Source organism: Plecotus auritus (assembly GCF_963455305.1).
Source record: "Plecotus auritus genome assembly, chromosome: 2".
Lineage (NCBI taxonomy): Eukaryota > Metazoa > Chordata > Mammalia > Chiroptera > Vespertilionidae > Plecotus > Plecotus auritus.
In genome coordinates, this window is record NC_137771.1 from 173,797,077 (window position 1) to 173,812,313 (window position 15,237).

Here is a 15,237-nt window from a genome sequence, read left to right on the forward strand (position 1 = left end):
CTGTAAGGAAATTCTCCCAAAGGAAATCCAAACCCAGCAGGTTCAAACATCCGGCGTTGGCATACTCCTGCCCCCTGGTGGTGATTTTTAGAATTATGTGGGCAGTGGTAAGAGCAAAAATAAAATGTGGAAACTGTTCAACAAAAATCATGAGATGCCTTCCTTGTAATGCACACTAGCTTTTTAATTGTTAATACTCTTGCCTCCTTAGTGCCTTTTCCCACCCACTACTATCATCAGTCCAAACACACTGCAGGAAATGTCAGGAGTCATCAGTTAACCCAGAGGAATTGCCGAATGTTTGTTCTCATTTATATTTTTCCTCCAGGTCACATGGATTTGTGGAGCCTAACTATGTCTTTGCGTCATTAGCATAACACCTTTTTAGGAGAGGTGACACAAAGTCCAAGTTGTGGGAGATATACAAAATCCATCTGGAGGTCCTTTGATATCTAAAGCTGCTGTAGCACCAGCAGGTAGAGCGAATATGAAAGGAATTTAAGATTGAACGAAGCAGTAAAGAGATTAATGGGATTAAATTAAGGAGTGAAGTAATTGAGTTATGGAACTTCACCTATCCTAATTAGGTGATAAAACAGAAAGAAGTTTAAAGAATTAGTAAGGCTTTTTATTATACTCAAGGGAATAGTATGTATTTTCCTGCTTGTCATGACTGTAATGGGAGTACGAGTGGGATAGAGGAGCAAAGAGAGAAAGGAGTAGGAGGAAGATCCTAGAAATGTGGGTGGGGTGGGACAAAGTCATCGCATATAGACGCTAAATCAACTCTCCTTCCTCTTTGGCTGACTTGGTGGACCTTTTCCCCAACCTGCGGCTGGCCTTAACATTGTGTTGCCTCTTGGTTGACCAGGGCTCCTGCTCTGTCATTGCACCTGGACACCCATCAGGGGGTCTTGGCCAGGACCCCATCACTACCCTTAACATCCTGGTCTTTCAACTGCTCCACTTTCTTCCACTGATGCTGGCTCGGGCCTAACCCTGGGTAGGGTTGTGATGTGCCCGAGGTATCTGGGTGTGATTCAAGGGTCCTAGAAAGAGAACTAGGAATTTTGGGTTCCAGCTCCAACTTGGTAATTTACTACCTTACAATCTCCTGGATCCTTGATTTCCTTATCTGTAAAATGGGTATACCAATATTCTCTAGCTTCAAGGAAGGATCAAAGGTATAAAATACATGAGAACAAGCTTATAAAAGCCAAGGCTTGAATCACTGTAAAGCTGTGTTATTAAAATAGCTATTAATATGCTATGTACATGAAATATGATAGGTATATGATAATCTCTTGCCTCCACCCTCCCCATGTGAACTCTGTAGTGCTCTCAGGCTCTCTCCTTCCTGCCTGTCTTTTCCCATCCCATATCATAATTTGCTCTTTGTATATAATTGCTCTTTACACCTTGCTAGTATTAAATCAGAGAGATATTTGCATATTAAACCGTATCTCTATTTCCATGGTAACAATGTTTATCCCTTATTCAAGACATGTTAGCCGGCAGTTTGGATGGGAGAGAGAAGCAAGGCTTGCTTGTGTTTTGAAACAACTTTTTTCACTCCTAAATTATTTCATCTGAGCTGGGATTCAGGGTGAATCTTTGGATCAATGTTTTAAAGAGATAGCTTTAGAGACCTAAATTCCATTCCCCCCCCCCCCCGTATAGTTTGTTTTTTAATTAGGACCATATTACATTTACAGTTAACATCCAATAGACCAACATAGTTCACTGAGAGACATAATCCATAATAGCGAGGAGGTTTAGTGCACAAATTCTGGAGCCAGATGACCTCGGTTCAAATCCCAGCTCTTCCATTTATTACTTGTGTGTCCTCTGTGCTTCAGTTTCTTTGGCTATAAAATAGGGAAAATTAATGATACCTACTTCCATAGGTTTATTGAGAGTATTAAGTAGGTTGATAGGTCTGAAACACTTAGAACAGTGTCTGGAAGTTAGTTAAGACTAGTTAGTATTTATTACAATTACATGTAAAAACTTCAAACCATTCAGAACTTTATTTTTTAAATTTAAAAACATCCCACGTAAGCTCCGCCCCTCTCACTGTAACCTCATTTCCCTCTCCACAGGCAAGTTACTTTGTGATCATTCTTCAAGAGTTTTACAATCATTTTAAATCATGAATTGTAATATACTTACTATTTGGCAACTTGTTTTTCTCACTTAACCATGTATCTAGGAGATATTTCCAGGTCACTAAGTCTACCTCCTTTTTCATATGCGTATCACAAGATACCACAGCATGAATACTCCACATTTTAACAAATTTCTTTTTGGTGGATAAAATGAACCAAAAAAGGAGTTCTTTGGAAAGTAACCTCATAGGGTAATCTGATCATAAATTCCTAACTGGGCAGGTCGTGGTGGGTAGTCACACCCCAGGACTATAACTTCTTTAGTAAAAGGTTTATCTTTACCTTAAGCAAGCCCTGGCCATTGTTTTTATGTATCTAGGTTAGTGCACCTTTGAAATAAATTGTAACCACCCTCAAGAAAGCATATAATCTTGTTAACTATCCTGTAATCCAATCCCTGCCTTGCTTTCTCCCACCTCCATGTTTCTTTCTTAATTTCAAATGCATAAAATAAAATGCAAAACTGTTATTCCCTGGAGCATTTAAATCTTGCTCCCAGCGGGAAGGCAGAGGAGGTTGCGGTTGGGGTGGGGGGGCGCTGTAGGAGATCAACCAAAGGACTTGTACGCATGCATATAAGCATAACCAATGGATAAAAAACACTGGGGGGGGGGGGGCAGGTAAAGGCATGTACTGGGGGGAAGGGGAGGCTGGGGGAAGGTCAATGGGGGAAAAAAAAGGAGACATATGTACTACTATTTGTAATACTTCAAACAATTAAAAAAAATTTTTTTTAAAAAAAACACCTTGCTCCCGGCATAAGTTATCATTTTGGCTCAAACAAACTCATAAAAATGCTCTTCAGGTTTGGATGTTTCTTATATTGATAGATATCTGGGTTGTTTTCAATTTTTCACTATTGTGTTCACTTTTTACACATTCTTTTTATTTTGTAATTCAAAACCATCAAGCTGAAGCCTAACAGGGCTTCCTCATTTCACCGTCATTGCTCATTTCCTATTGAGCAAAGCTTCTTCCTCAGGTCGGCTCTTGCCACACCCTGCAGGGGTTGGGGCTTTTTCCACAGAAAGAAGAAGTGGAATTATCTATCCTGGGCCTTCGGAGCAGAGGCCCGAGCTGCCTGGCCCACACAGCACTGCCCCTGTGACTCTAGAGGAGCTGCTGAATCACCTGATGTGGCAAAATCAGCATCACTTTGCCTCCAGTGAGGTTGACTTGCACTTAATAAGTTACAATAGTTCTGGCAACAGATGGGATGCTTTCCCTTGACATACTTCACCACCTCATTGAAGACATATGTGTTCCAGGGTGAGTCTGTTTTTTCAGGTGATTCCAATATATGTTCCTGTTGTCAGGGGTCACTGGCAATATGGTTCTGTGGCAGGATAGTAAGAAACTAGGAAAATTCCTGGGCAAGTGGAATAGGGAAACGGACACAAGAAAATTAAACAAGGCCAAACAGTTTGGGCAGCTTGCAGCCAGCTTGTAAATCACAAGACCTTATCTTCCCCAACCAAGGACACTTAAGAACAAATGGTTTATAGCTCTCCTCCTAACCAGAGAATACATAGCTTAAATCACCTTGGCCTGAGAAAATAGAGAACAAAGACCCAATTAATGCCATTTGTGCCAGCTAAACCCAAGGACAGATGAAGTCTGGGGGACAAATAACAAAAACCCCAGAAGCATTTGGATGGTTTCACTTGAGGGGGGAATGTTAGCCAGGACAAATAGCTGCTAGGGCAGGAGGAGGGGAAGGGAAAAAAGGAAGAGTTAATCTCACCCACTGAACAAAGAAGTCAGCAGTTTTGAGACTTGCCAAGATAATATTGGCAGATGCTCTAATAAATTCTGGGAAAAGCCACAACAATGTAAAAAGGGAACCTTGAAATCTAGTCTATCTTGCAGGGGAACCTTGAAATCTATAGGGAGAAAAGTATAAAACCCTTGAACCCCCACCAGGTGAGGCACTCAGATTAGCTGAGTTGCCGATTTGTGCTTTATGCCAAGTGTATTTTTAATAAATTCACTTGCTTTGCTTCAATACTGCTTTCTGTCACTCATCTGAATTCCTTCTGGTGAGTGTGATAAGAGCTGAGTGGGGAGAGTCAGCCCCCTCTGACGTGGGCGGCTCTCTGGTACAGTTCCCTTTCAGAAATGCTCTTTCCACCTGGCCAGTGTGGCTCAGTGGTTGAGTTTTGACCCATGAACCAGAAGGTCACAGTCTGTCAGGGCATATGTCCGGGTTTTGGGCTTGATTCCTAATAGGGTGCATGCAGGAAGCAGCCAATTAATGATTCTCTCTCGTCATTGATGTGTCTATTTCTCTCTTTCTTTCCCTTCCTCTCTGAAATTAATAAAAATATGTATCTTTTTAAAAGTCTCAGGAGATGTAAAGCAAGTAAAGAGGACTCCAGGTGTTACTCATGCTTTTATTTCATTGTCAGCTGCTACAATCTGGACCTGGTGATGGGAAATGGAGGCACAAATCCAAGTGACACAGGGTCCTTCACTTTGAGGAAAAAGGGGATACAGTAATTATACCAGATAAGGTGGGCTCAGTGTCAAAGTGAGTGGTATAGAGCAGAGGTTCCCAAATGGGGTCCCTTGGGGAAGCTTGTCACAACACAGGTTTCTAGATCCCTCCCTGGGAGATTCTGATTCAGGAGATCTGAGGAGAAACTGAGTCTATACCTTTTTTTTTTTTTTTACTGAGTTTATGCTTTTAAAAAGCTGCTCACCTTTTTATGGCAACTATAAACATAAGCCTGGTTTGAGAAGCCCTGGTATAAATAAATAGTGGTAATGAGGTTCTGAGTAGGGAGGAGAGAACTCATGCATTGGGTAGCTGGGAAACCCTAGCGAGCAGGAAGGGATCCTCCTATCTGGTGAGCTCCCCTCCAGTGGCCTACACTGGCCAAGTGTCTCCTGGAGGGCCCGCCGCAGCAGGAGGAGTACAGATGTCCAGGGCTAGAGTTCTGACTGAAACTTGATCTCAGAATTCTCTCCCCTTGGTTGGAGGAGCAAGCCTTTGCTGTCAGAGGTTGAGAGTGAGGAGGAAGCAGAACAGGAGGAAGAGTGCATGTGAGGAAAGGCTTAAAGGTTAGTGCTATGTATCCACCAAATTGTCAGGCCTTACACATTCAAGGGCTACTAACCAAAAGACTGAGACTGCTATATTTTTTTTTTTTAAGGGAAAGGAGGAGACCATTTAGATAGCTCCAGCGGTGATTGAGCTCAGACAAAGCTAGGACTCTTCCTGCCTGCGTTCCAGAGTGAGGAGGTGTTGTGTCACCACATGAGTTGGTGAGAAAGTCATCATCTTCAATGGTTTTAAATATTTAATTTTAGTAACAGAGGCCTTAAATATCTCAAGTGGAACCCCAAGAAAGAGAAAACTTAAAAAGTAAGAACTGACCTGCTATGGTTAATTAGGGGTCCACACAAACATCGTGCAGCCAAAGAGTAAGGTGGGATCATAGTACTGGTCTAGTGTTGTCTCATTGGACATAATTTACTACTGGCCAGCCTCCAAATTCCCATACAGGAAAAAAAAAATAGGGGTCCAGTTCCTCCTTATTCTCCCTCCTTTCTATCCTCTGGAACAACGACCATTCCCCACCTCGACCCACCCTGGCTCCCTGGGACACCCCTCCATAGAAAGCAGTTTGAAAAACACTGATCTTATTAACCTTTTGTGGAGTGCCCTGCTAGATTGCTTTCTGGGACCGCCAGATCGCTACTTTACAAAGTCATCTTTCCTATTTCTGGAAACTTTGATCCTCAGAAAGTTCTTCCTTTTATTGGCTGAGGGTCGCTCCCTGAAGTTCCACCCACTGTGCCTAGTTTTCCCCTCTAAAAGTACTGCTACATTGTTCTACGTGAAAAGTCTTTAAATAAATATTCATTAATAGCCATCTTCTCGAATTAGAAGATGGTGACCGGCAGGAAGGTAGGGAGGGAGAGAGTGTGAGAGAGTGAGGGAGTGATAGAGGAGTGTGTGGACGTGTGTGGTGTGTGTATGAGCTAGGGACAGTTAGATTCTGCAGGTCTTCCAAGGGGCTGCCAAACCGGGCAGTCTTAGAAGAGCAATCTTCTCTTTTCCAGGCAAAAACCTCTTCATGTCTTCCAATAGATTCTTATGTGACATGGTCACTCTCTGCTGGACACACTCCAGTTTGTCAATGTACCTTTTAAAATTAGGCTCCTGAAAAAGACCATGGCTCCAAATAGGATCTGGCCAAGGCAGTGTACAATGGGCCATTCCTTCTCTCGATCTGGACATTAAACGCTCAATTAGTGCAGAGTGGAATTACATTAGCTTCCTTGGCAGCCACTCTGCAGTCTGTTTATAGTGAATCTGCTGTCCATTAAACCCTCTCTGTTTCACATTAATTGCTATGAAGTGAATCCTTTTTTAAAAAATGGATTGGAGAGAGAGAGAGAGAGAGAGAGAGAGAGAGAGAGCGACACTTGGTGTATCATGTATTTATGCATTCATTGGTTAATGCTTGTATGTGCCCTGGGATCAACTGCAACCTTGGTATATCGAGAGGATGCTCTAACTCTAACTGAGCTACCTGGCCAGGGCCATTATGAAGTGAATTCTTTTCCATCCTGTGCTCCTGCAGTTGACATTTCTTAATGTAAGTGTTGGACTTTACTTTTATCTTCCTAATATTTCAACCAGTCGGTTTTAGTCCAGTCATTCAAAATATTATAAATTGTCTAACCACTATGCTGTACACCTGAAATTAACACAAAATAATATTGAATGTAAACTGTAATTGAAAAATAAAATTTTTAAAACATATCATAAGATCTTCAGCCAGTTCTTCAATGGGGTATAAATTCAATAGTTTCCTTGAATTTTAGTGTTACTTCTGTACATCTAAAAGACTAATAACATATATCTGGAGCTTAGAAGAGAGGTAAAGGCAAGAGACATTTAAAAAAATTTGCACTTACTGAATACTTACTCCTTGCCAGATACTATACTATGATACTTATTTAATCTTACACTGCCCTAGTGAAAACAGGTAAGAATACAGTATCTCATTTTACAAATGAGGAAACTGAGAGGAAGGAATGAAGATGAAGGTGTTGTATTCTCTGATGGATCTTTCTCAGCCATCAGTCTCAGTGATGACTGGCATACAGAAGCTCCTAAGCACACAAGCTGTGTATGTCTTCCCACCTCCCCATGGTCTCAAAGGAAGGTTTTGGCTTGCCGGTATCTAAAAGGCTTGGACCAAAAAGGAACAATCCACTACTGGCTCCTCCTCCTTAGGGTAACATCTCATCAGCCTTTTGACGAAAATGAAATCAGGCATAGGAATGAACAAAAATTGAAAACAGCTAGAGAAAGATGAAGTTTTGGGTTATAAGAATAAAGCTTAGCCCTGGCCGGGTAGCTCAGCTGTAGAGTGTTGTCCAGATACACCAAGGTTGCAGGTTAGATCCCCCGTCAGGGCACTTACAAGAAGCAACCAATGAATGCATAAACAAGTGGAACAACAAATCCATGTTTCTCTCTCTCTCCTTTCCTCTCTGTGTCTTTCTAAATGAATCTATTAAAAAATTTAAAGAAGAGAAAGCTTATTTGGCATATAATGCTATAAAATGTGACTTGGTCATACAGGTGTCTTAGTTACATGATCTTGGAATTTGCATTTGTGGCTTTATCAGGCTGATAGAATGTTTTTCTTGTCTTCCTTTTTAGATTCTACAGGAGGGAATGATGCTTAAGTGAAGGATTTACCCCATATCACTCTACTTAAATTTATCTGTACAGCATGTATGATCATATAATATTTTCCTTATTTACTTATTTCTCCGCACTGAAATGTGAGCTCCATGAAAGCGGGATCCTGTCTTGTTCTCCTCTATATCCCTATTACCTAGAATAGTGCTTGGCAAAAATTAAGTGCTTAAAATGAATGAATCTAAGTATGACACAAAAGACCTACCATTTAAAAAGTATTATTTAAAAACAATGTAAAGGCTGAGCCAGGTTTATCTCAGCACTCACCTGGATGTGGATGCAGGCACATTGTTTAAATTTTAAGAAAACATTACTAACATCCTTTTAGTGCTGAGCTACCTTTGATAAATTTAAAAAAACAAATACTGCCCTCTGATGGTAGTGGGGTTTTTTTTCCCCTTTTTAATTTTAGTAGCAATAGTTGTACATCCTCATTCCCTTAAGATCAAACTGGTTGCAGGTAATGGTGTAGGCTGGGAGGGACTTTAAGATGGACAATGCTTTTGCATCTGCATATTCCAGACAACTTTCCTAGCTACAACCCTTAGCCCCAATCCTCTCAACTAGTTTGCTTCCCCAGCCCTCTTATCCTGGAGTCCTAGTGGTTAACTTGGCAGTGCCAGGGTGGACCTTCCCAAAGGCTTATCAGAAGATAGTGACACAGCTTGCTTGCTTAGGCCAGCTGTGACTCAAAGGGGGAGGGTGACCCCTCATATGGCAATTGTCCTTTATTTGTCTAACTTCTCAACTTGGCCTCTTTCTCTTTTGCCTCAAGCTTTCCGTTCTTTCTGGCTTCCTGTTCCCAGCTCCTCTCCTAGGTGAAAATATCAAAGGTTAAAAGTTTAAAATATGCCAGCCCATTATATCAAAAGCATGTCCCAAAATCTAAAAATGTATTAATTATTTTATCAGGGCTATCAGGTATCAAAGTTTAATTCTCAAAATTTAAAAAACATAATTTTCATACCAATGTAAAATGAATACGTATCTAAGACTTATTAACTCATCAATGAAGTACCAATAAAATGATAACACTGTTCAAAGTGTTATCAGTTGTCAGTTCCATCCCCAATAGGAGTGCTTACAGGAGGCACTGATCAATGTTTCTCACATCAATATTTCTCTCTCTCTCTCTCCCCCTCCCTCTTCAGACAGGGAGAGAAACATTGATGTGGGAGAGAAACATTGATATGAGAGAGACACATTGATTGGTTGCCTCCTGCAATGGAGCCTGCAACCAAGGTACATGTCCTTGACTGGAATTGAACCCAAGACCCTTCAGTCCCCAGGCCAGTGTTCAAAAAGTGGTTAATGTCTGCCCTAGCTGGTTTGGCTCGGTGGATAGAGCGTCGGTGGACTGAAAGGTCCCAGGTTGATTCTGGTCAAGGGCACATGCCAGGGTTGTGGGCTTGGTCCCCAGTAGGGGGCGTGCAGGAGGCAGCCAATCAATGATTCTCTCTCATCATTGATGTTTCTATCTCTCTCTCCCTCTCCTTTCCTCTCTGAAATCAATAAAAATATGTTTAAAAAAGTGGTTAATGTCTTATAGGCAAATTAACCTAAAGGCTATCTTCTCTACTGGACAAAAATTTTCAAATTAACATGGAACTAAATACACAGTGTCTGGGCTCTAATAAAACAGTAAACCACAAAGTCAAACACAAATACACTGTCCTAGAAAATTAAATAATCCTTGAGAAAATTTTTAAGTAATGCTGCAATATAATATTGAAAAGACATGTGGCCCTCATCTTTTCCCTTATTTGTAAGTTTTAGATAATTTTTCTTAACACAAGTTTTTATATATTTTATATAAATTATATAGATATATGTTTTACATAAAATTTATGTATATTTATCCTGTTAGTCTTCACCTGTTTTGGTGTTAGTACTTCGCAAGTAGTTAACAGTGGACATGAGAGAGCAAAAACATAAATCTTATTGGTTACTAGTTGATAACTCTAATTTCAGAGTGAGAGTGTTGGTGTAGAGTGGAGGGAAAAGAGATAAAGTGAAGGAATAGATTAAAAGATTTGGATAAAATAAACTTTGAGGGTTATATTAAGATTTTAATTTATCCATTCTATTCCTATGGTTATCAGACATAATGGATACCTCTGAGTTTCTTGTCAGTAGAGAATGCATCTCACCAAATATATGAAAATTATGTAGTAGCCAGTGTAATAACAGGAAAGAGTGACAATGAAATCAACAAATATTTAATAGTAGTAATGACAGATGCCTGGCTCTGGTTAAAATTTCCTTATAAGTATTGAGACATGTGGTAATTTTGCTCTCCTAAGTACATAAGGCTACTATTAACAAGGTCAAGGTCAAGACCCTAATAGAATTTGTTAACCCAATAGTTTCTACCAGAAACTGAAAAGTTCCTACATCAGGATGGTCATATTGAGGTTGGGAACAAGGAGCATTCATTCAATTTAAAGAATATCCTGTCTGTTTTCAACATGTACTACCAATTTTGTTCATTGTTTTGCTTTGTTTTTTTCTTTCTTCTTTTGGTGGAACATATAAGAACTTTTTTCTGCCCTAGCGGTTGTTCAGTGGTTAGAGCACTGGCCTCGGAACTGAAGGGTCTTGGGTTCAATTCCATTCAAGGGCATGTACCTTGGTTGCAGGCTCGATTGCAGGAGGCAACCAATCAATGTGTCTCTCTCATATCAATGTTTCTCTCCCACATCAATGTTTCTCTCCCTGTCTGAAGTGGGAGGGGGAGAGAGAGAAATATTGATGTGAGAAACATTGATCAGTGCCTCCTGTAAGCACTCCTATTGGGGATAGAACTGACAACCTAGGCATAAGCCTTGATGGGGAATCAAACTCACAATCTTTTAGTGTACAGGGCAATGTTCCACCAACTGAGCTGCCCCGCCAGGGCTAACCATCTATTAATTCCATCCCTCTACATTTTCTTCTTCAAATTATTGATGCCATTGCCCAAAACCATAGTAAGCATTTTATACCTACCCAAATGACTTTAGGATCTGGCCGATTTTCTTCTCTTTGCCCCCCATCAGTGTTCCCAGGATCTTTACTATCTAAGCTATTGCTCTTCCAGACTCCTTAATCTCAAGACTCTTAACTTTTTTGGTTTTATGGACTGTCTTCTCCATCAGTCTTGGTCTGGAAAGTTCAGATGCTCGATGTTATCACCACCAGGACTTGCTAAACTTCTGAGATCTCTTAACTTAGCATTTCCCTTCTCTGACCCAATTGCTTTAATTGCTCACCAGTCACAACTTGTCAGATCTGGCTTCTGGTGCCACTCCTTCTAGTGCTTTTTATTGCTCAGCCTCTAGATCTTCTCCAGTCTCACTAATCAGGTGGCTCCACCTTATTCATTAAGAAGACTGAAATCATAAACCTAGTCCTGCCCCTGGCATAACTGGTCCGTCAGTCTTCTCTCTTGTTCTTCCCTCTCCTTTTAAAGATGTCCCTTTTGAAACGTCCTGGGGGAGCTTCCATAGAGTAAATACTCAAACAGTGTTTAGTGGATAAATGAATGATTTAGTGAGTGAACGCATCTCTTCGGAGGAAAACAGCAATGTTAAAATTTAGAATGCACATACCCAGCAAGTCCCCTCTATATATTATTTATAGTAAGCACATGTGTAAAATAGAGAATGTACAAGGTTATTTGCTGTGGCATTGTTGTAACAGTGAAAGGGGAAAACAACCTAAGGTCAACTTTTAAAATATTTTATCTCTATGCAATAGTATACTATGTAGATATGAAGGAATCTTTAATTCTGAAAATTATTTTTTTAAGTGAATTTTTTTATTTTATTATTTTTTATTGTTTAAAGTATTACATATAGTAGTACATATATCTCCTTTTTTTTCCCCATTGACCTTCCCCCAGCCTCCCCTAAGCCCTGTTGCATGCCCTCATCCCACCCCCACCGCCCAGTGTCTTGTGTCCATTGGTGTTGCTTATATGCATGCATACAAGTTCCTTGGTTGATCTCTTTCCCCCACTCCCCAACACTCCCCAGCCTTCCCTCTGTAATTTGACAGTCTGTTTGGTGCTTTACTGCCTCTGTATCTATCTTTCTGTTTATCAGGTTATAATGTTCTTTATTTTCCATAAATGAGTGAGATCATGTGGTATTTTTCTTTCATTGCCTGGCTTATTTCACTTAACATAATGCTCTCCAGGTCCATCCATGCTGCTGCAAATGGTAAGAATTCCTTCTTTTTAATAGCAGCGTAGTATTCCATTGTGTAGATATAACACAGTTTTCTAGTTCACTCATCTGTTGATGGGCATTTAGGCTGTTTCCAAATCTTAGCTATGGTGAATTGTGCTGTTATGAACATAGGGGTGCATATATCCTTTCTGATTGGTGTTTCTAGTTTCTTAGGATATATTCCTAGAAGTGGGATTACTGAGTCAAATGGGAGTTCCATTTTTAGTTTTTTGAGGAAACTCCATACTGTTCTCCACAGTGGTTGCAACAGTCTACATTCCCACCAGCAATGCACGAGGGTTCCTTTTTATCCACATCCTCGCCAGCACTTGTTGTTTGTTGATTTGTTGATGATTGCCATTCTGACAGGTGTGAGATGGTACCACATTGTCGTTTTGATTTGCATCTCTCGGATAATTAGTGACTTTGAGCATGTTTTCATATGTCTCTTGGCCTTCTTTCTGTCTTCTTTCGAAAAGATTCTATTTAGGTCCGTTGCCCATTTTTTTATTGGATCATTTATCTTCCTTTTATTAAGTTGTATAAGTTCCCTGAAGATGTTGGAGATTAAACCTTTATCAGTGACAACATTTGCAAATATGTTCTCCCATACAGTGGGCTTTCTTGATGTTTTGTTGATGGTTTATTTTGCTGTGCAAAAGCTTTTATTTTGATGTAGTCCCATTTGTTTATTTTCTCTTTAGTTTCCATTGCTCTAGGAGCGGTATCGGTGAAGAAATTGCTTTGGCATATGTCTGAGATTTCTCTGCCTGTGGATTCCTCTAGTACAGTGGTCAGCAAACTCTTTAGTCAACAGAGCCAAATATCAACAGTACAACAATTGAAATTTGTTTTGAGAGCCGAAAACTGACTTCTGCGCATGGGCCATGAAGTTTCAATCGCACTGTACGTGCGCGCCCACACGTGGTATTTTGTGGAAGAGCCACACTCAAGGGGCCAAAGAGCCGCATGTGGCTCACGAGTCGCAGTTTGCCGACCACTGCTCTAGTATTTTTAGGGTTCCCCGTCTTATGTTTAAGTTCGTTATCCTTTTTGAGTTTATTTTTGTGTATGGTGTAAGTTGGTGGTCTAGTTTCATTTCTTTGCATGTATCTGTCCAATTTTCCCAACGCCATTTATTGAAGAGACTGTCTTGACTCCATTGTATGTTCATGCCTCCTTTGTCAAATATTAATTGAGCATAGTGGTTTGGGTCGATATCTGGGTTCTCTATTCTATTCCATTGGTCTATATGTCTGTTCTTGTGCCAGTATCAGGATGTTTTGAGAACAGTGGCTTTGTAATACAGCTTGAAATCTGGTATTGAGATTCCACCTACTTTGTTCTTCTTTCTCAGGATTGCTGTGGCTATTCGAGGTCCTTTTTTATTCCACATGAATTTTTGGAGAGTTTTTTCTAGGTCTGTGAAATATGCCGTTGGTATTTTAATGGGGAGTGCATTGAATCTATAGATTGCTTTGGGTAGTATGGACATTTTAATGATAATGATTCTACCAATCCGTGAATATGGTATGTTCTTCCATCTGTTTATGTCTTCCTCTATCTCTTTTTTTCAGTGTCCTATAGTTTTTCGTATATAGGTCTTTTACCTCCTTGGTTAAGTTTATTCCTAGGTATCTTAATTTTTTTTGGTGCGGTGGTAAATGGGATTGCTTTTTTAGTCTCTCTTTCTGTAAGTTCACTATTGGTGTATAGAAATGCCATAGATTTCTTGGCATTAATTTTGTATCCTGCTACATTGCCGAATTCATTTATTAAGTCTAATAGTTTTTTGATGGAGTCTTTTGTGTTTTTTTTTAATGTACAATATCATGTCATCTGCAAATAAGGACAGCTTTACTTCTTCTTTTCCAATTTGGATGCCTTTTATTTCTTCTTCTTGTCTAATTGCAATGGCTAATACTTTCAGTACTATGTCAAACAGGAGTGGTAAGAGTGGGCATCCCTGTCTTGTTCCTGTTCTTAGGGGAAATGGTTTTAATTTTTGCCCATTGAGTATGATGTTGACTGTGGGTTTATCATATATGGCTTTTATTATGTTGAGTTATGATCCTTCTATTCCCATCTTGTTGAGTGTTTTTATCAAGGGTGTTGGATTTTGTCAAATGCTTTTTCTGCATCAATTGATATGACTATGTGATTTTTATCTATCAATTTGTTTATGTGATGTATCATGTTTATTGATTTGTGGATATTGTACCATCCTTGCATCCCTGGTATAAATCCTACTTGGTCATGGTGTATGATCTTTATGATGTACTGCTGGATCCGATTTGCTAGAATTTTGTTGAGGATTTTGGCATCTATGTTCTTGAGGGATATTGGCCTGTAATTCTCTTTCATTGTGTTGTCTTTATCTGGTTTTGGTATTAGGGTGATGCTGGCTTCGTAGAAGGAGCTTGGAAGGGTTCCTTCCTCTTGAATTTTTTGGAATAGTCTGAGGAGGATAGGTTTTAGTTCTTCCTTGAGTGTTTGGTAAAACTCCCCTGTGAAGCCGTCTGGCCCGGGCTTTTGTTTGCTGGAAGCTTTTTGATGACTGCTTCAATTTCTTCCATAGTTATGGGCCTATTGAGATGTTTAAATTCTTCCTGACTGAGTTTTGAAAGATTGCATTTTTCTAGGAATATGTCCATTTCCTTGGTTGTCCAGTTTGTTGGAATAGAGTTGTTCATAATATTTTTTAACAATCCTTTGTATTTCTGTGGGGTCTGTTGTTATTTCTCCTCTTTCATTTCTGATTTTGTTTATTTGGGTCTTCTCTCTTTGCTTTTTGGTGAGCCTGGCTAGAGGTTCATCAATTTTGTTTATACTTTCGAAGAATCAGCTCTTGGTTTTGTTGATCTTTTGTATTGTTTTTTTGGTCTCTATGGCGTTTATCTCTGCTCTGATCTTTATTATTTCCTTCCTCCTGCTTACACTGGGCTTTTCTTATTGCTCTCTTTCTAACTCTTTGAGTTGTATGGTTAGGTAATTTACTACCATTGTTTCTTGTTTTTTGCAGTAGGCTTGTAGAGCTATGAACTTCCCTCTCAAGACTGCTTTTGCTGTGTCCCATAGATTTTGGATTGTTGTGTTTTCATTGTTGTTTGTTGCCATGATGTTTTTTATTTCT